Source organism: Carcharodon carcharias, chromosome 18, assembly GCF_017639515.1.
Source record: "Carcharodon carcharias isolate sCarCar2 chromosome 18, sCarCar2.pri, whole genome shotgun sequence".
NCBI classification, from domain to species: Eukaryota; Metazoa; Chordata; class Chondrichthyes; order Lamniformes; family Lamnidae; genus Carcharodon; species Carcharodon carcharias.
Window position 1 is genome coordinate 47,690,388 of NC_054484.1, and position 15,031 is coordinate 47,705,418.

At 46.2% G+C, this 15,031-nt stretch overlaps 1 protein-coding gene across 4 annotated transcripts in view; it reads right to left on the minus strand.

Moving 5' to 3' along the window:
- Nucleotides 1-416: 416 nt before the first annotated feature.
- The window catches only part of LOC121290309 (galactosylgalactosylxylosylprotein 3-beta-glucuronosyltransferase 1-like), a 166,080-nt gene continuing 151,465 nt past the window's right edge, over nucleotides 417-15,031 (minus strand). For all 4 annotated transcript variants that reach the window (XM_041210621.1, XM_041210622.1, XM_041210624.1 and 1 more), the window contains one exon: nucleotides 417-567. The gene's annotated coding sequence lies outside the window, so the exon portion shown is untranslated. The remainder of the gene's footprint in view (nucleotides 568-15,031) is intronic.

Sequence of the window (15,031 nt, forward strand, 5' to 3'; positions counted from 1 at the left end):
ACAATGATGCAATTATAAGCTGGACAGCTGAACATTATTTGACCAAAAGTGACTTTGAAGATTGCTTTTCTTTCAATTAAGTTGCGGATTTAATTATTTTTGATGCCAACATGTGGTGAAGGGCTGAGAGATATCTTTCAGCCCAAATGATACAATCTCACAGGACAGAAATGAGCAACATTCTGAATGGTAATATATCACTCAGTAACTGATTGTAGGTTATGCTTAATCAAATTTCAGCAGCAAAAATATTGTACTCCCTGCTCGTCTCATGGTAGAGTAAGGTTCAAAACAGGCACTCCAGCAGCATGGAGGCTGAGTTTCAATCCTCGGGAAAAAACGTTCCATTCTTGTCAAACTCATGCCCAGTGTTCAATTTTGAAGAAAAAGACGCCCAAAGAAAAGGCTGAAAATGATCAGCTGCACACTATTTTTAATAATTTAAAAGAAAACACAGAATAACTTAGTAGGACAAGTTAGTTTTTTAAAAATAATGTTTAAGGAAGGGTAGCATGGCTTGAAACTTTGTTACGGCGTCTGTCAATTGGCAGAGAATCATCACGATACCTGAAAACAATTTAAGAAAAGGACATTGATTAACAGATAGAAGATTCTGGAGAAGTGTCTTCAGTCCATTTCTCTTCAAAGTTACTAAATTCAAATCACCTGATCAATCAGTCTTGGTTTGAGCTCTAATTTTGTTTTTATGTTAGTTATGTTGCTTAATTCAAATTATTTCATTCAAATTTTCCTGGCGCAAATACAAAACTACTACAAATTATCAGGCATTGACAGTGATACAGAAGCATGACCAGAGAGCTACAGGAGCAATCTTCTTCTTCTTGAGTTCTCTGGCCGAAGGCAGGTCCAACACACAGTACCACGATCTCCACTGTGGGTCAGACTAGGAGGCAGGACCCGAATCTACCCCAACCAGAACAAGGATCAAACTCCACGCTGTTGGCACCAATCCACACCAGCTGTCCAGTCAACCAAGGACTCCAGGTTGCTGCGGCAACATGCACTTTTACAAGCATGTTGTAGCCTGGAGCTTTGGATAGTGAAAGGAGAGATTTCAATTTTTTTCCATCGCATAGCTGACTAGGATTCTCTCCTATTCCTGCTGCTCGCCTGGCATATGCTGGAAGGATTGATATAGTAATGGTACCTTTAAAGAATGTAGTGACTGTAGCTTTAAGACTTATTGTATTGTGTAGTATCACATGACAGTGTGAACAAATCAGCCCGAAGTGCGGGGAACCTTAGGGGAGGAGTTTTTGTCTAGTTGTGGTTCTTGATGGAAGCTTATAACTGCTGCTGAAGCCTGTAAATAAAGTTCACTGCTTCTTATGAGAAACCTGTCTGGAAAATCAAATCTGTAAGAACTGGCAGTGAGGATAAATTGGTTCCAGTGCTGCCCCTCGCCCAGGGAATGTGGGTATCTTGTTTTAAACAGAGGAAAGGGAAAATATATTCACCAGGTATACCACTTTTTGACAGGATTGACTCCTTCGACTCATCCCACAAAGGATTGGAATCAATATATAGAACACCTTGGTTTCTTTTTCCAAGCAAACTAAATAATGGTGGAGGAAAAAAAGGAAAGCAATTCTCCTAAGCATCTGTGGGAGTAAAACTTATAATTTAATTCATAGCTTGACAGCCCCGAACGCCCCCAACTCGAAGACCTTCAGTGAATTGGTATACCTTGGAAAGGGTCATTTTTAACCCAAACCCTCCATAATCATGCAGAGGTTCAAATTTAATTTGAGGGTAAGAGCCCCAGGGGAGACCTTAGCAACATACGTAGCAAAGTTGAAACAACTATCTGAACATTGTGACTTCGGGGAGACCCTAAAAGAGATGTTAAGGGATCCTTGGGCTGCGGTGAGCATGATGATGCTATCGGTTATTAGCTGAAGTAAATGTTGATTTCAAAAGAATATTGGAAATAGCTCTTGTGATGGAACGTGTCGAGCAGGATTTGCAGGCCTTGCAGGATTTACAAAATGGCACCATTTTCCAGTTGGGCTGGGAACAGTCTGCCAGGCATGGCATGAAAACCAGGGAGTTAGCCGCAAAGCGGGAGGCAGTCTCTGCTACCCAAAAATTTAAACAATATACAGGAGGCAGCTCAGCAGGAAAGAAAAGGAAAACCTGTTGAAAGACCTTCACACACTACAAGGATCCCTCAGGTCAAAGTTTGTACCTCTGTAAAATTACGAAGAGAAGCAAAATAAATTTAACATCACTCGGAACAAACTAAAGAACCAGTCGGCAGAGAAGACGCAGCAATGTTCAAGGTTCCAGGAGGAAACCAAAAGATACAAGGAGAAAGAAGAGCTGAAGAGTCAGCTGAGTGAAACAAAAGAGACATTAAAAGGAAAAGTTAACTTTCCAAAGTACAAATGAGTGATGAAGCCATGAGTAGCTCAACCCCTGACCTGAACCAAGTTGAGATTTTGTCTGAGAGAAGTCTGCCAACTGTGAAGTCAAAATGAAGGATGAGACTAAACTCTGTGGTAGACAGAAGACGACAAGATGGAAGATGGTTCAGATAAGACAATGAATAACACTCTCACCACTCAACACCCCCCTCCCCCACTACTACAGGTTCAATACCTTCAGACTTACTTATGAAGCACAGCCTTCATATGAGGTTAAGCTTAGTACTTCCCTTTTTGGAGGGGAAGGTAGAGAACAGTCAAAGGAATCAAAAAGTGACTCATGATTTGCATAGTCGAGAGCGAGAATTTACTGTCGGTGAAACAGTATTTGTAGAATACTTGGGTGGTGAATCGAGTTGGTTACCTGGTGTATTAGTTTCTGTGCCCAGACCGTTGACGTACCACATAGAAGTGGAGGACCCGATCACTCGAAAACAAATGGATCATTTGAGAAGAAAGGAGATACCCCAACAAAATGATGTTCTACCTGTAACCATTGTAGAACCTGTGGTCCCCTTTGTGATTGATCAACCAAGGATAGACATACCAGATGTCTCTGTTGGAGTGGGTAACACTGAACTACCTGTGCTTAAGGAGGCATCTGATGTTGCTGTGGTTCCAGCAAATGAAGATTCAATCATAGATTCTAAGTCTAGCTACAGCATTCCACCCAGATCAGAAAATCACCTGAGAGACTGAATTTATCATTTCGTAATCCGTATATATATCTGTAATGTCATGAATGTAGTTGTTCTTGTAAATACAAATTGTAAAAAAAAATTAAAGGGGGAGGAAAGTAGTAACTGTAGCTTTAAGGAATGTAGTGACTGTAGCTTTAAGATTTATTGTACGCTGTAGTTTCACGCAACAGTGTGAATGAATCAGTCCGAAGCATGGGGAACCTTAGGTGTGGAGTTTGTGTTTCGTTGTGGAGCTTGATGGAAGCGTGTAACTGCTACTGAAGCCCTGTAAATAAAGTTCATTGTTTCTTATGAGAAACCTGTTTGGAAAATCAAATCTACAACAATTTACAGCCTTTTTATATACACACCTTCCTTGGACATTAAGTCTTGGAGTGGGTCTTGAACCCAGAGCTTCTAGCTCAGAGACAGAGACAGAGACACTGTCACTGTACCACAAGGAGGACAAAATAAGATGAATTACAACACTGATTACACTTTAAATGTACATCATTGGCCGTAAAGTGCTTTGGAATCTCCTGAAGCCATGTAAACATACTATAATAATGAAACCTCTTATTTTTCTTTCCTTACTCATTCAATTTTAGGGTTTACTATTAACCACATTTTGAATGATCGAACATGACAGGCCATTTTGTTTGGATTGCGCAGGTATTTTCAGTCATTAACATTTACAAAGCGATGCTGTAGTCAGCAGGAATATTGATCACATTGCCTACAAAAGCTGCATAGGTATTTCAAGGTAGCCTGCCAAAGGCCATTGGTCCATTTTATTGCACTTCTAGGTAGGAGAAAAATCACACCAAGGATTTCTCAAGGGTTTTGCTGGGCTTCCCTAACATATCCTCGTTCATTTCATTTTCCAAATCTATGATCTCCTAAAAGAACAATGTCTCATTGAATGTGCCAGGCTATTACACTGACCCGGAATGAGCTCCAAATTGCTTTCCTGCATGCATTGAATCATAAGTATTTAAGGATATTTTCAAGCCGAACATATCCCATTTTATTTGGATTTTGGTAAGATACAAAACATCAACAATCACACAAAATCTGGGTGCTGTATCTCGGAGCTTTGGAAAATGCATTGCAGGTTCTAATACTAAGACCTGGGTAGGTTAGTTTGAAATACAAAGCTCAGTTCTGGGTTCAGGGATGTTTAAATTCAGGCATTTCAAAACTTCGATCATCAAAATAGAACCGAGCTTTGAACTCAATGTTCTTAAAGGTGAATTTTGAATTCAGCGCAGGGGTCCATCCAAATGGCCTTTAAAAGACATGCACCTGTCGACTGAACTTCGAGCGGAACTCAGAGGTGAGTGCCCACAACCTTGTGCAGCGCGCGCGAGCACCGCCCATAGCACATCAAGGAAGAGGCGCTGCACATCCAGGGGGGACACAAGCAACTTGCTTTTCCCTGGTGGCCTTCAGTGTGGTGCTGGGGCAAGGGCTGCAGTGCAATCAGGCTGGGGCGGGGTGGGGTAGTGATGGCAAACAGATTGAAGGAAATACTCAAGCACATGGGGTGGAGGAGGTGGGTGTGGGGGGGTGAGGGGGGTGGGGGGAGGGGGGTAGCGGGGTGGGGTGGGGGCATGGGGGGGACGAGGGAAGTGGCCACACACTTGGAAAAGTTTGTCAAGAGTGAGCATTCTTCCATGGCTGAGACTGTTCAGCTGCAATCCCTCTGTGATAGGTGGCCACAACGCAGTCACTGGTGGTGGTGCTCACAGCCCCTTGTAATGTCTTTATTAAGGTCTGGGCCAGTATCCATCATGGTTCAAGCTAACAGTGCAGCCTTGCAGTGCGGTTTAGGAGAATGCCTGCGCCTGAGCTCAGATTACAGCATGCAGTCCAGTGGCTGAAGCTGCCGCTAATTGGTCAAGTGGAGTGGGGAGGAGGTGGGTGGGGTTTCTTACAGCCAATGAGCACACTACACACTGGCCATCCAAGTGGTGACCAGCAATCCCCTGCATGTGTAAAGGGGCCTTCAGACTTTAACCAAGAGAGGTTCTTAGTACACCCATGCTAACGCACACATCTCTCTTTGATCCTGCAGGAGGAGAACATCAGGATCGTGCAGCCTCATGGCTTACAGAGACCAGAGGAGAAGAAGAAGAAGAGAGTGGCGGAGGCACCTGGCTCGGAAAAGGGAGGAGCACCTCCCTCAAGATGAAGGGGCAGCAGGGCCTGCTGCACATGCAGTTGAAGATCCACAGGGAGCCAACACCTGTAGGCGCCTCACTAGACCCAGGGTCTACAGATGGAGCCTGTTGTTCCTGCAGATGACTGAGAACCAGCGTCACTGAAGACTGGACATTTCAAGAGAACTGGTTGGTCACATATGCCACCAGCTGCAGGATTTGGTGCCTTGGGGAAATGGAGGGCACCCACTGCCAGTGGCTGTGAAAGTGACAGCGGTGCTCAATTTTTACGCCAGTGGCTCCTTCCAGGGCTCCACAGGTGACCTGTGCAGAATCTCACAAGCCTCCACACGCAAGTGTATCCAGGAGGTCACGGATGCCATCTTTGTGAAGGCTCAGGGGTTTGATGATTTCGCCCGGGATCAGCGGGAACCAAGAGTACTGGGATTTGCGCAGATCTCAGATTTTCCACAAGTGCAGGGCACCATCAACTGCGCTCACATGGTGCTCAGATCTCCATGGCAACGGCCAGTCAGCTACGTCGACCACAAGAGCTTCCACACGCCGAATATTCAGCTGGTGTGTGACCACCACAAACACATCCTATAAATCTGTGCACGATTCCCAGAAAACACCCACAACTCCTACATCCTTAGCAGGTCTCAGATCCCTGACGTCTTCCAGGATCCAGACAGGCTGCAGGATTGGCTCCTCGGAGACTAGGATGTAGTTGATGACGCCTGTGTGGCGGCCTCAGACTGCAGCAGAGTGATGGTGTAATGAGGCTGCTGCCGCAACCCAGACTTTGGTGGAGCAAACGATAGGCATTTTGAAAATGAGGTTCCAGTACCTTGCCAGATCCGGTAGAGCACTGCAGTACAGTCCCCAAAGGGTGTCATGCATCATCACCGCTTGCTCTGCGCTCCAGAACCTGGCGACGTAACGGGAGGAGGACCTGGCCCAGGAGGATACGGAAAAGCAGCACATCTCCGATGAGGAGGATGTCGAAGGGGATGATGATGATGATGATGATGATGAGGTCCTCGGAGGTGAGGATGCTGGCGATGAGGCCACCACACTGGCCAGGCGTGCTCAGGAACCCCTCATAGCCACAAGATTCATGGAGGATGATGATGAGATGCAGTGAGGACAGTCCTGACATCCTCACCCTGCATCTGTGAACGTTTGACTCCTGTGTGGCTGATGGCAGCGCACATACCCTCAGTGCTCAGGCTCATGTCATGGAGATGCAGCGGAGGCCTGAATAGTGACTAGATTCCAGGAGGATGATGACGACATGCAGTGAGGACACTCCATACATCTTCACATGGCCCTTGTGAATGTCTGACTCCTGTTGGCTGAGGGCAGTTTGCTCGCACTCTGTGATCAGGGTCATATCATGGAGATACAGCTGTGAAACTTTAAATGCACCTGATTCTTCGTCAGCCTTCAGCACCTGTCCCCACCAGAAGCACAGCATCACCGGTCACAGATGTTGAAGAGTTGGGGGCCAGCCCCATTTAAAGGTACTGAGAGCACACAGAGAAAGTGACAGAATTCTGTGATGTCTGCTCACGACATTCTGGCAGCAACGACAAGCAGCATCGAGCTGCAGGCATCACTAATGTGTCCAGTGAGTGTGAAGCTGGACCATCACTTTGGTCTGAAGGTTACACACTGCACAGGGAAGAGGCCCTGGACTGAGACACCTGTGTTTATCTTGTGCAGGAACCAAGGTTTCACATCTGAGTGACACGAACACTGCTCTTTAGAACAAGGAGCCATGGGCAAGGAGACACTCTTGAGAGTTTGTTTACCATAGTGAACATTATGTACAAGTGATTAACACCCATGCCTAGGCTGTGCAACTACATTGTCTTAACCTTCCTCACCCTGTCGCTATGTCTTGGTGCTCCCCCTGCCATCCACAGTGAACACGAAGGGAGCCTGCTGACTACGACGGCCTGCGTGTGATGACCTTGGCAGGTGTCCTCTGGAGAGCCAAGATCTCGAAGGCCCTGGCCTGCTTTCAGGGTCCTGCTGTGTGGTACTGGAGCCCTCCTTGGCCTGTGGAGCTGGAGCTCCTGGGGCCACAGGAAGAGGGGATTCAGATGGGTCGGACACTCCCGGAGACACCTGGGTGGATGGCTCCGGGGTGTGCACCTGCTGATCCTCCTCCCTATGGCTGCCTGAGGGCCCCTGGCTGACTCCTTGAGGAGCAGGGGTAGCTGCAGTGAGATCGAGCTGCCCCGCACCCCTCTTGTGTTAACACTGTTGGAGGCCAACTATGGCGTCAGAGATGGAGTTCGGCCCGCACAGCAGCGCAGGACCGATGTCTTAGACAAAGGTCTCCATGGCGCCCACCATACTACCAGTTTTGACCTTGTTTCATTGGCTTGCCAATGCTATCACCTCAGACTCAAGGCAGACAGATTCCTCCATCATGCCTTGCAATCTGAGGAGTGCAGCGGGCATCCCTTCCTGATGTTCCTGAGCTTGCCTTTGCAGCTCCAGCAGCTGAGCTATGACCGAGTCCAGAGACTCATCATCTGACTTGGATTCAGCAGATTTCTAGCCTCCAGCAGTCCTCCGAGTGCCGGACACCTGGGAAGTCCCTTCCACCGCCTGCTGTGGATCAGACAGTGCTATGTGCTCACCAGATTGTGACCCCCAGGCTACTCCAGAACTAGGTCCAACCGAGATGCATGTCACTGCGCTGGTGGAGGGTGTGGGTGAGCATTGTGATGCGTTTCAATTAGGGTGTCATCAGCTAATTCTTCCGAGGTGTCTTTGGGGCTTGAGTGGAGGACCTGGCTCATGGACCCCCTCAGCTGCTTCCCAGATGTGCCTGTGAAAGCAAGGAGAGATGATCAGTGCATGGCAGGGGACTGCGGAACTGACTCACAGCATGGTGTTTGATGGATGTTCCACCGCTGGATCCTCACTTGGCTGAGCACCACTGACCTCACCATCACCACAAGAATGGTCCAGATCTTCACTGGCCAGCTGGATGGCTCTATCTGCAAAGTTCATGAGGACCTTGATGTCGGGCGTTCCTTCACCAGTCTGCGACCTCCCTTTTGTGATGCGCCAGCTTGTCCTACATGAAGTCAGATGGCAAGAGTGTAAGCAGGACGCCTGCCAGACCAGCTGAGAAGGATGCCTGGCATGTGTGGCTGGTGAGTAGTCCCATGGTTGGGATGAAGACACGATCCGCACGGCAGATGAAGGTGAGAGAGTGAATGGTGATGTCCCTTGAACTGGCAGTGAGATCCCTGTGGATATGTAATGGATTTGTAAGTGTGTGAGTTGACAGTGATGGGAAGAGTGACTTACCCTGGTGCAATGGATGAGACCACTCATCCTCTTTCGGCACTGGGTGACTGTCCCCTATTGCAGGGCATTGGCACTGATGACTGCTGCCACCGTCTCCCATGCTGGATTGGTGACCTTGCTTGCTGGTTGTCGCCCAGAGCGGAGGTAGGGGACTTCACGGCAGACCTCCACTGCATCCAGTAGGCACTTGAGGAAGGCATCACTAAACTTGGGGGCACCGTGTTTCCTCCCTTTGGCAGCCATCAGTTCCCAGCAGTTTCCTATCCCTTGAAGAGTGCTAGCTCTGTGCAGGGCGCCCTTTAAATATAGTGTCTGGGTTACTGAAGGCCTGAGGTGACGGTGGGACGGGTGAATCACAGGCCAACCCACCAGAGATCCAATGTGTTTCCCGGGAATGCATTATTAATGAGGCATGATGTGCTGGGAATCGGACACTATGGTGTGAAAACCCACCATTGAGCCTGGTGGGTAAAATGTCTTTTTTCCCACCGCTACCGCACTTAGTGAAAATCTGGGACGATTCCACATTACCTTTGACTCGTGCACACTAGAATTCATATTGAGACTGCAAGGACTCATCCTCGTTCTGAACTTCATTAATTGTCAGTGCAAAGCCCATCCCTGTATTGGTGAATTTTGTGATTCTTAAAAAGGTCAGAACTGGTAAATGAAATATTTTCCCATTTTAAGTTCCAAGTATCAACTTTAAGCTAATACACGGGATCCAACCATGTCCCCCAACCAAGCCTCAGACTAAAACTCCCTAATGAACCAGTACAAATGGTACATTTCACATACTAGATGAACTGTGACCTTCATGAATGAGATTACAGGTACAGTATCTCAAATTTGGCAGTCCAAAAACCAGAGTTGTCCAAAAGCTGGATATTTTTATAATATGCCATGCATGAATTTTAATTGAGTAAAAAATTAACTTACCCGGGCAATTTGGCTAGGCACTGTATTGGCACAGTGTGGCGCCAGGTTAGTTATCTATTTCATCATTTGCGTATTGCTCTATTCCTGTGCTCCATGTGACCCTTGATCCCACCTAACCTGACTTGACCTGAACCACCCAACCCAAAATGCGGTAAGGTCTGAAATCTGGCACGCCCCAGGTCCCGGGGTTGCCGGTTTTGAGACACTGAACCTGTACAAATTAATTTGCAAATTAGAGCCAATTTGTGCTGTGGCTTGTGTTAATTTTAAAAAAATATGTATTCTTGCTCAGGATGTGGGCTTCGCAGGCTGGGCCAGCATTTATTGCCCATCCCCAGTTGCCCTTGAGAAGATGGTGGTGATCCACCTCTTGAACCATTGCAGTCCCTGTGGTGGAGGTACACCCACAGTGTTGTTAGGAAGGGAGTTCCAGGTTTTGACACAGCGACAGTGAAGGTACAGTGATATACTTGCAAGTCAGGATAGTGAGTGGCTTGGAGGGGAATTTCCAGGTGATGGTGTTGCCATGTATCTGCTGCCCTTGTCCTTCTAGCAGCTAGAGATCATGGGTTTGGAAGGTGCTGTTGAAGGAGCCTTAGTGAGTTGTTGCAAAACATCTTGTGGGCGGCACACATTTCTGACATTGTGCATCAGTGGTAAAGGGAGTGACTGTTTAATGTGGTGGATGGAGTGTAGATCAAGGGGCCTGCTTTGTCCTGGATGGTGTTGAGCTTCTTGAGTACTGTTGGAGCTGCACTCATCCAGGCAAATAGACAGTATTCCATCACACTACTGACTTGTGCCTTGTAGATGGTGGACAGGCTTTGGGGATTCAGGAGATGAGTTACTCTTCACAGAATTCCTAGCCTTTGACTTGTTCTTGTAGCCATAGTATTTATGTCCAGTTCAGTTTCTAGTCAATGGTAACTCCCAGGATGTTGATAGTGGGGGATTCAGTGATGGTAATGCCATTGAATGCAAGGGGAGATGGTTGGATTCTCTCTTGTTGGAGATGGTCATTGCCTGGCACCTGTGTGGCATGTATGTTACTTATCATTTATCAACCCAAGCCTGGATGTTGTCCACGTCTTGCTGCATATGGGCATGGTCTATTGTAGTACCTGAGGAGTTGGGAATGGTGCTGAACATTGTGCAGTCATCAGCGAATATTCCCAATTCTGACCATATGGTGGAGGTAACGGACATTGATGAAGCAGCTGAAGATGGTTGGGCCAAGGACACTACCCTGAGGAACTCCTGCAGTGATATCCTGGGACTGAGATGATTGACCTCCAACAACCACAAGCTAGGTATGACTCCAACCAGTGGAGAGTTCTCCCCCGATTTCCACTGACTCCAGTTTTGCTCGGGCCCCTTGATGCCACACTTGGTCAAATGCTGCCTTGATGTCAAGGACAGTCACTGTCACCTCACCTCTGGAGTTCAGCTCTTTTGTCCATGTTTGAACCAAGGCTGTAATGAGGTCAGGAGTTGAGTGGCCCTGGCAGCATCAGTGTGCAGCTTAAAGCTGAGTAAGTGCTGCTTGATAGCATTGCCGACAACAGTGAACAGGAGTTGGATTAAAACCATCAAAATTAATTCCAAATAAGACACCTTCAACCAGCAGATAGACGGGAATAAGCTGGCTTCAAACCATAACCCAAAGATGAAAGGCATGTATCGAAGTCCTTAAAAAGTTGAACATTGTAAAAATAACTTTGACCACACAGATCAATGTGTGACATTTGTATTATTCTGGGCCCCCTGTGTTGATGCCTTTGTTCTGATCTGCAACTGTGAACAGACATAAATGCAACGGTTTAGTTTCAGTGGAGAGATGCACATGCAATTGCTGAGCCATGTTGAGCAGGAACACTTCAAGCTTTATCATTAATCTCTGGTTAGTTAGCTTATCTGAGCTGCACCAGAGGTGGAAGCATCTCAATTTGCCTTAGTAATGCAGGCTAGTCAAGAACAAAAAAACAGCCATTGTTCCTGCTCCTCACTGACTCCTGTACCTGTGTAAGTGTTGGGTAAAGACAGAACTGAATTTGATGACACCCCATGCCACCTTAGTGAAATAGTATGTTAATTGTCTGGGCTCATATGTGGAAAATGGCCATTGGTAGAGGTACTGGAGAGCTGCTGACACCTGTGGAACTGTGTCTTAACCTGAATCAGCACATTCAAAAGAAAGGAGAGGGACATATTGTCCTTTATTTGCTGCTGTGGTAGCAAAGTGTGTGTAACATTGCATATTCTTATAATATTCAAGATCTGGGTGTCACATTTATTTCCCATCCCTAGTACCCCTGAGACCATGATGGTGTTGGTCCATCTTGAACAACTGCAGTAGTTTGATACACAACCTGTGGATTACTAGCCCAATAACATAAGCACTGTGTTGCCATAAACCCATAGTTGAGCAATCCAGGTGGTGATATCACAGGTCATCAGTCTCTGAGTGTGTTTGCAGTCATGCATTAAAGCTCTAATTGCCCCAGGAGAGCCTGAGAGCTGCTTTTGAACTTGCAACCTGACACAGTGATAAGGATCTGGGCAATGGGATGTCCCTTTGGAAGTACCAGTTAAATATGTTTACTCCAGACTCAATTACTATGTGAAACTACCCACTAATTCACACCAGGTTTTATTTAACCTTGGACTTTTGAATAAATATTTGTTGATAATAAAGCTACAGTGCATTTCACAGTACAAACCTCACTTTAGTCTATTTTGTTGACCGAAGCCAGAGTTTAAAATAAATACTCCAAACATCTGCCAGGAGTAATAGCCACAAAAATACAACAAAGAGAACGTGTTTGGCAAGCGAGTGCAGGATGGTAGGCAGCACAGCATGGAATCTTCTCAGCTGTTACAGAGAACTACCAGAGCATGAACTTCATTTAAAACAAAGAGTGTGTGGGTGAGTGTGTGGACTCCATTTAAAACAGAGAGCGGGTGAGCGTGTGGAGTTATTTAAAACAGAGAGTGAGAGTGTGGACTTCATTAAAATAAAGAGCAGGTGAGTGTGGACTTTATTTAAAACAGAGAGTGGAGAGTGTGGACTTTATTTAAACAGAGAGCGGGTGAGCGCTTGGACTTTATTTAAACAGAGAGTGGGTGAGAATGTGGACTTTATTTAAAACAGAGAGTGGGTGAGAGTGTGGACTTTATTTAAACAGACAGCGGGTGAGAGGTGTGGACTTTATTTAAAACAGAGAGCGGGTGAGAGTGTGGACTTTATTTAAAACAGAGAGCGGGTGAGAGTGTGGACTTTATTTAAAACAGAGAGCGGGTGAGAGTGTGGACTTTATTTAAAACAGAGAGCGGGTGAGAGTGTGGACTTTATTTAAAACAGAAAGCGGGTGAGAGTGTGGACTTTATTTAAAACAGAGAGTGGGTGAGTGGGTGGACTTTATTTAAACAGAGAGTGGGTGAGACTATGGACTTTATTTAAAACAGAGAGTGGGTGAGAGTGTGGACTTTATTTAAAACAGAGAGCGGGTGAGAGTGTGGACTTTATTTAAAACAGAGAGCGGGTGAGAGTGTGGACTTTAAACAGAGAGCGGGTGAGCGTGTGGACTTTATTTAAACAGAGAGCGGGTGAGCGTGTGGACTTTATTTAAAACAGAGAGCGGGTGAGAGTGTGGACTTTATTTAAACAGAGAGCGGGTGAGCGTGTGGACTTTATTTAAACAGAGAGCGGGTGAGAGTGTGGACTTTATTTAAAACAGAGAGCGGGTGAGAGTGTGGGCTTTATTTAAAACAGAGAGCGGGTGAGAGTGTGGACTTTATTTAAACAGAGAGCGGGTGAGAGTGTGGACTTTATTTAAAACAGAGAGCGGGTGAGAGTGTGGACTTTATTTAAAACAGAGAGCGGGTGAGAGTGTGGGCTTTATTTAAAACAGAGAGCGGGTGAGCGTGTGGACTTTATTTAAACAGAGAGCGGGTGAGCGTGTGGACTTTATTTAAACAGAGAGCGGGTGAGCGTGTGGACTTTATTTAAAACAGAGAGTGGGTGAGAGTGTGGACTTTATTTAAAACAGAGAGCGGGTGAGAGTGTGGACTTTATTTAAAACAGAGAGCGGGTGAGAGTGTGGACTTTATATAAAATGGAGATTGGGTAAGAGTGTGGACTTTATTTAAACAAAGAACAAGTGAGCATGTGTACTTTATTTAAACAAAGAACAAGTGAGCATGTGTACTTTATTTAAACAAAGAACGGGGAGACTTTATTTAAAAACAGCATGGAGAGCAGATGATTGGTGAGTTGGATTGATGATCATTTCTAGTATTTAGATTTAAGGTCTATAGTTAGTGCTTAGATCTCTAATCTTTATTTTCTCTTTCATAAAAATAGCTTGTTAAGTATAAGATCGATACTGGTGTAAATAATTAATTTCAATAAAGTGCAAAGAGCAGGGATACTAGGGTAATTAATTAATAAATTAAATAATAAAGCGACAGCAGGACAGGTGATGTGTTGCTGCTGCAGCATGCGGGAGCTGATGGCCACCAAGGTAATCCAGAGCAAATACATCTGCAGTAAGTGTTTGAAGCTTGAGGAATTTGGGGTCCGAGTTAAGGAGCTGCAGTCTAAGCTGCAGACATTGCACTACATCAGGGAGGGGGAAAGCTACCTGGACACTTTGCTTCAGGAGGTGGTCACACCTCTCAGGTTAGATAATTCGAATTTGGTCTATGACCAGGGACAGGAGGGTGTGACTGCAGGTGAAACAGATATGGGGGCCCAGGGGGTAGCATTCAAGGAGCCTCAGCTCCTGCAATTGTGCAACATATACAAGGTGCTTGCGAGCTGTGTGGATGAGAGTGGGGACTGCAGGGAGGATGAGCAAACTGACCATGGCACCATGGTACAAGGAGCCATTCAAGTCGGGGAGGAAATGGAAATGTAATAGTGATAGGGGACAGTATAATTAGGGGGATAGATACTGTTCTCTGCAGTCGTGAGCGTGAGTCCCAAAGGCTGTGTTGCCTGCTCGGTGCCAGGGTTAAGGGCATCTCCTCAGGGCTGGAGAGGAACTTGGAGTGGGAGGGGATCCAGTTGTCGTAGTCCATGTTGTTACCAATGACAGTGATAGGACTAGAAAGGAGGTTCTGCTTAAAGAATTTGAACAGTTAGGAGCTAAATTAAAAAGCAGAACCTCCAAGGTAATAATCTTGGGATTACTACCTGAGCCACGGACAAACTGGCATAGGGTAACTAAAGTCAAGGAGTTAAATGTGTGGCTCAAAGATTGGTGTGGGAGGAATGGGTTTCAGTTCATGGGGCACTGGCACCAGTACTGGAGCAGAAGGGAGCTGTTCTGGTAAGATGGGCTTCACTTGAACTGTGCTGGGATCAGTGTCCTGGCGAATCAAATAACTAGGGCTGTAGAAAGGGCTTTAAACTAAATAGAGGGGGGGAGGATTCTGGAGAGGGGATAACTAGGCTTACAAAGCA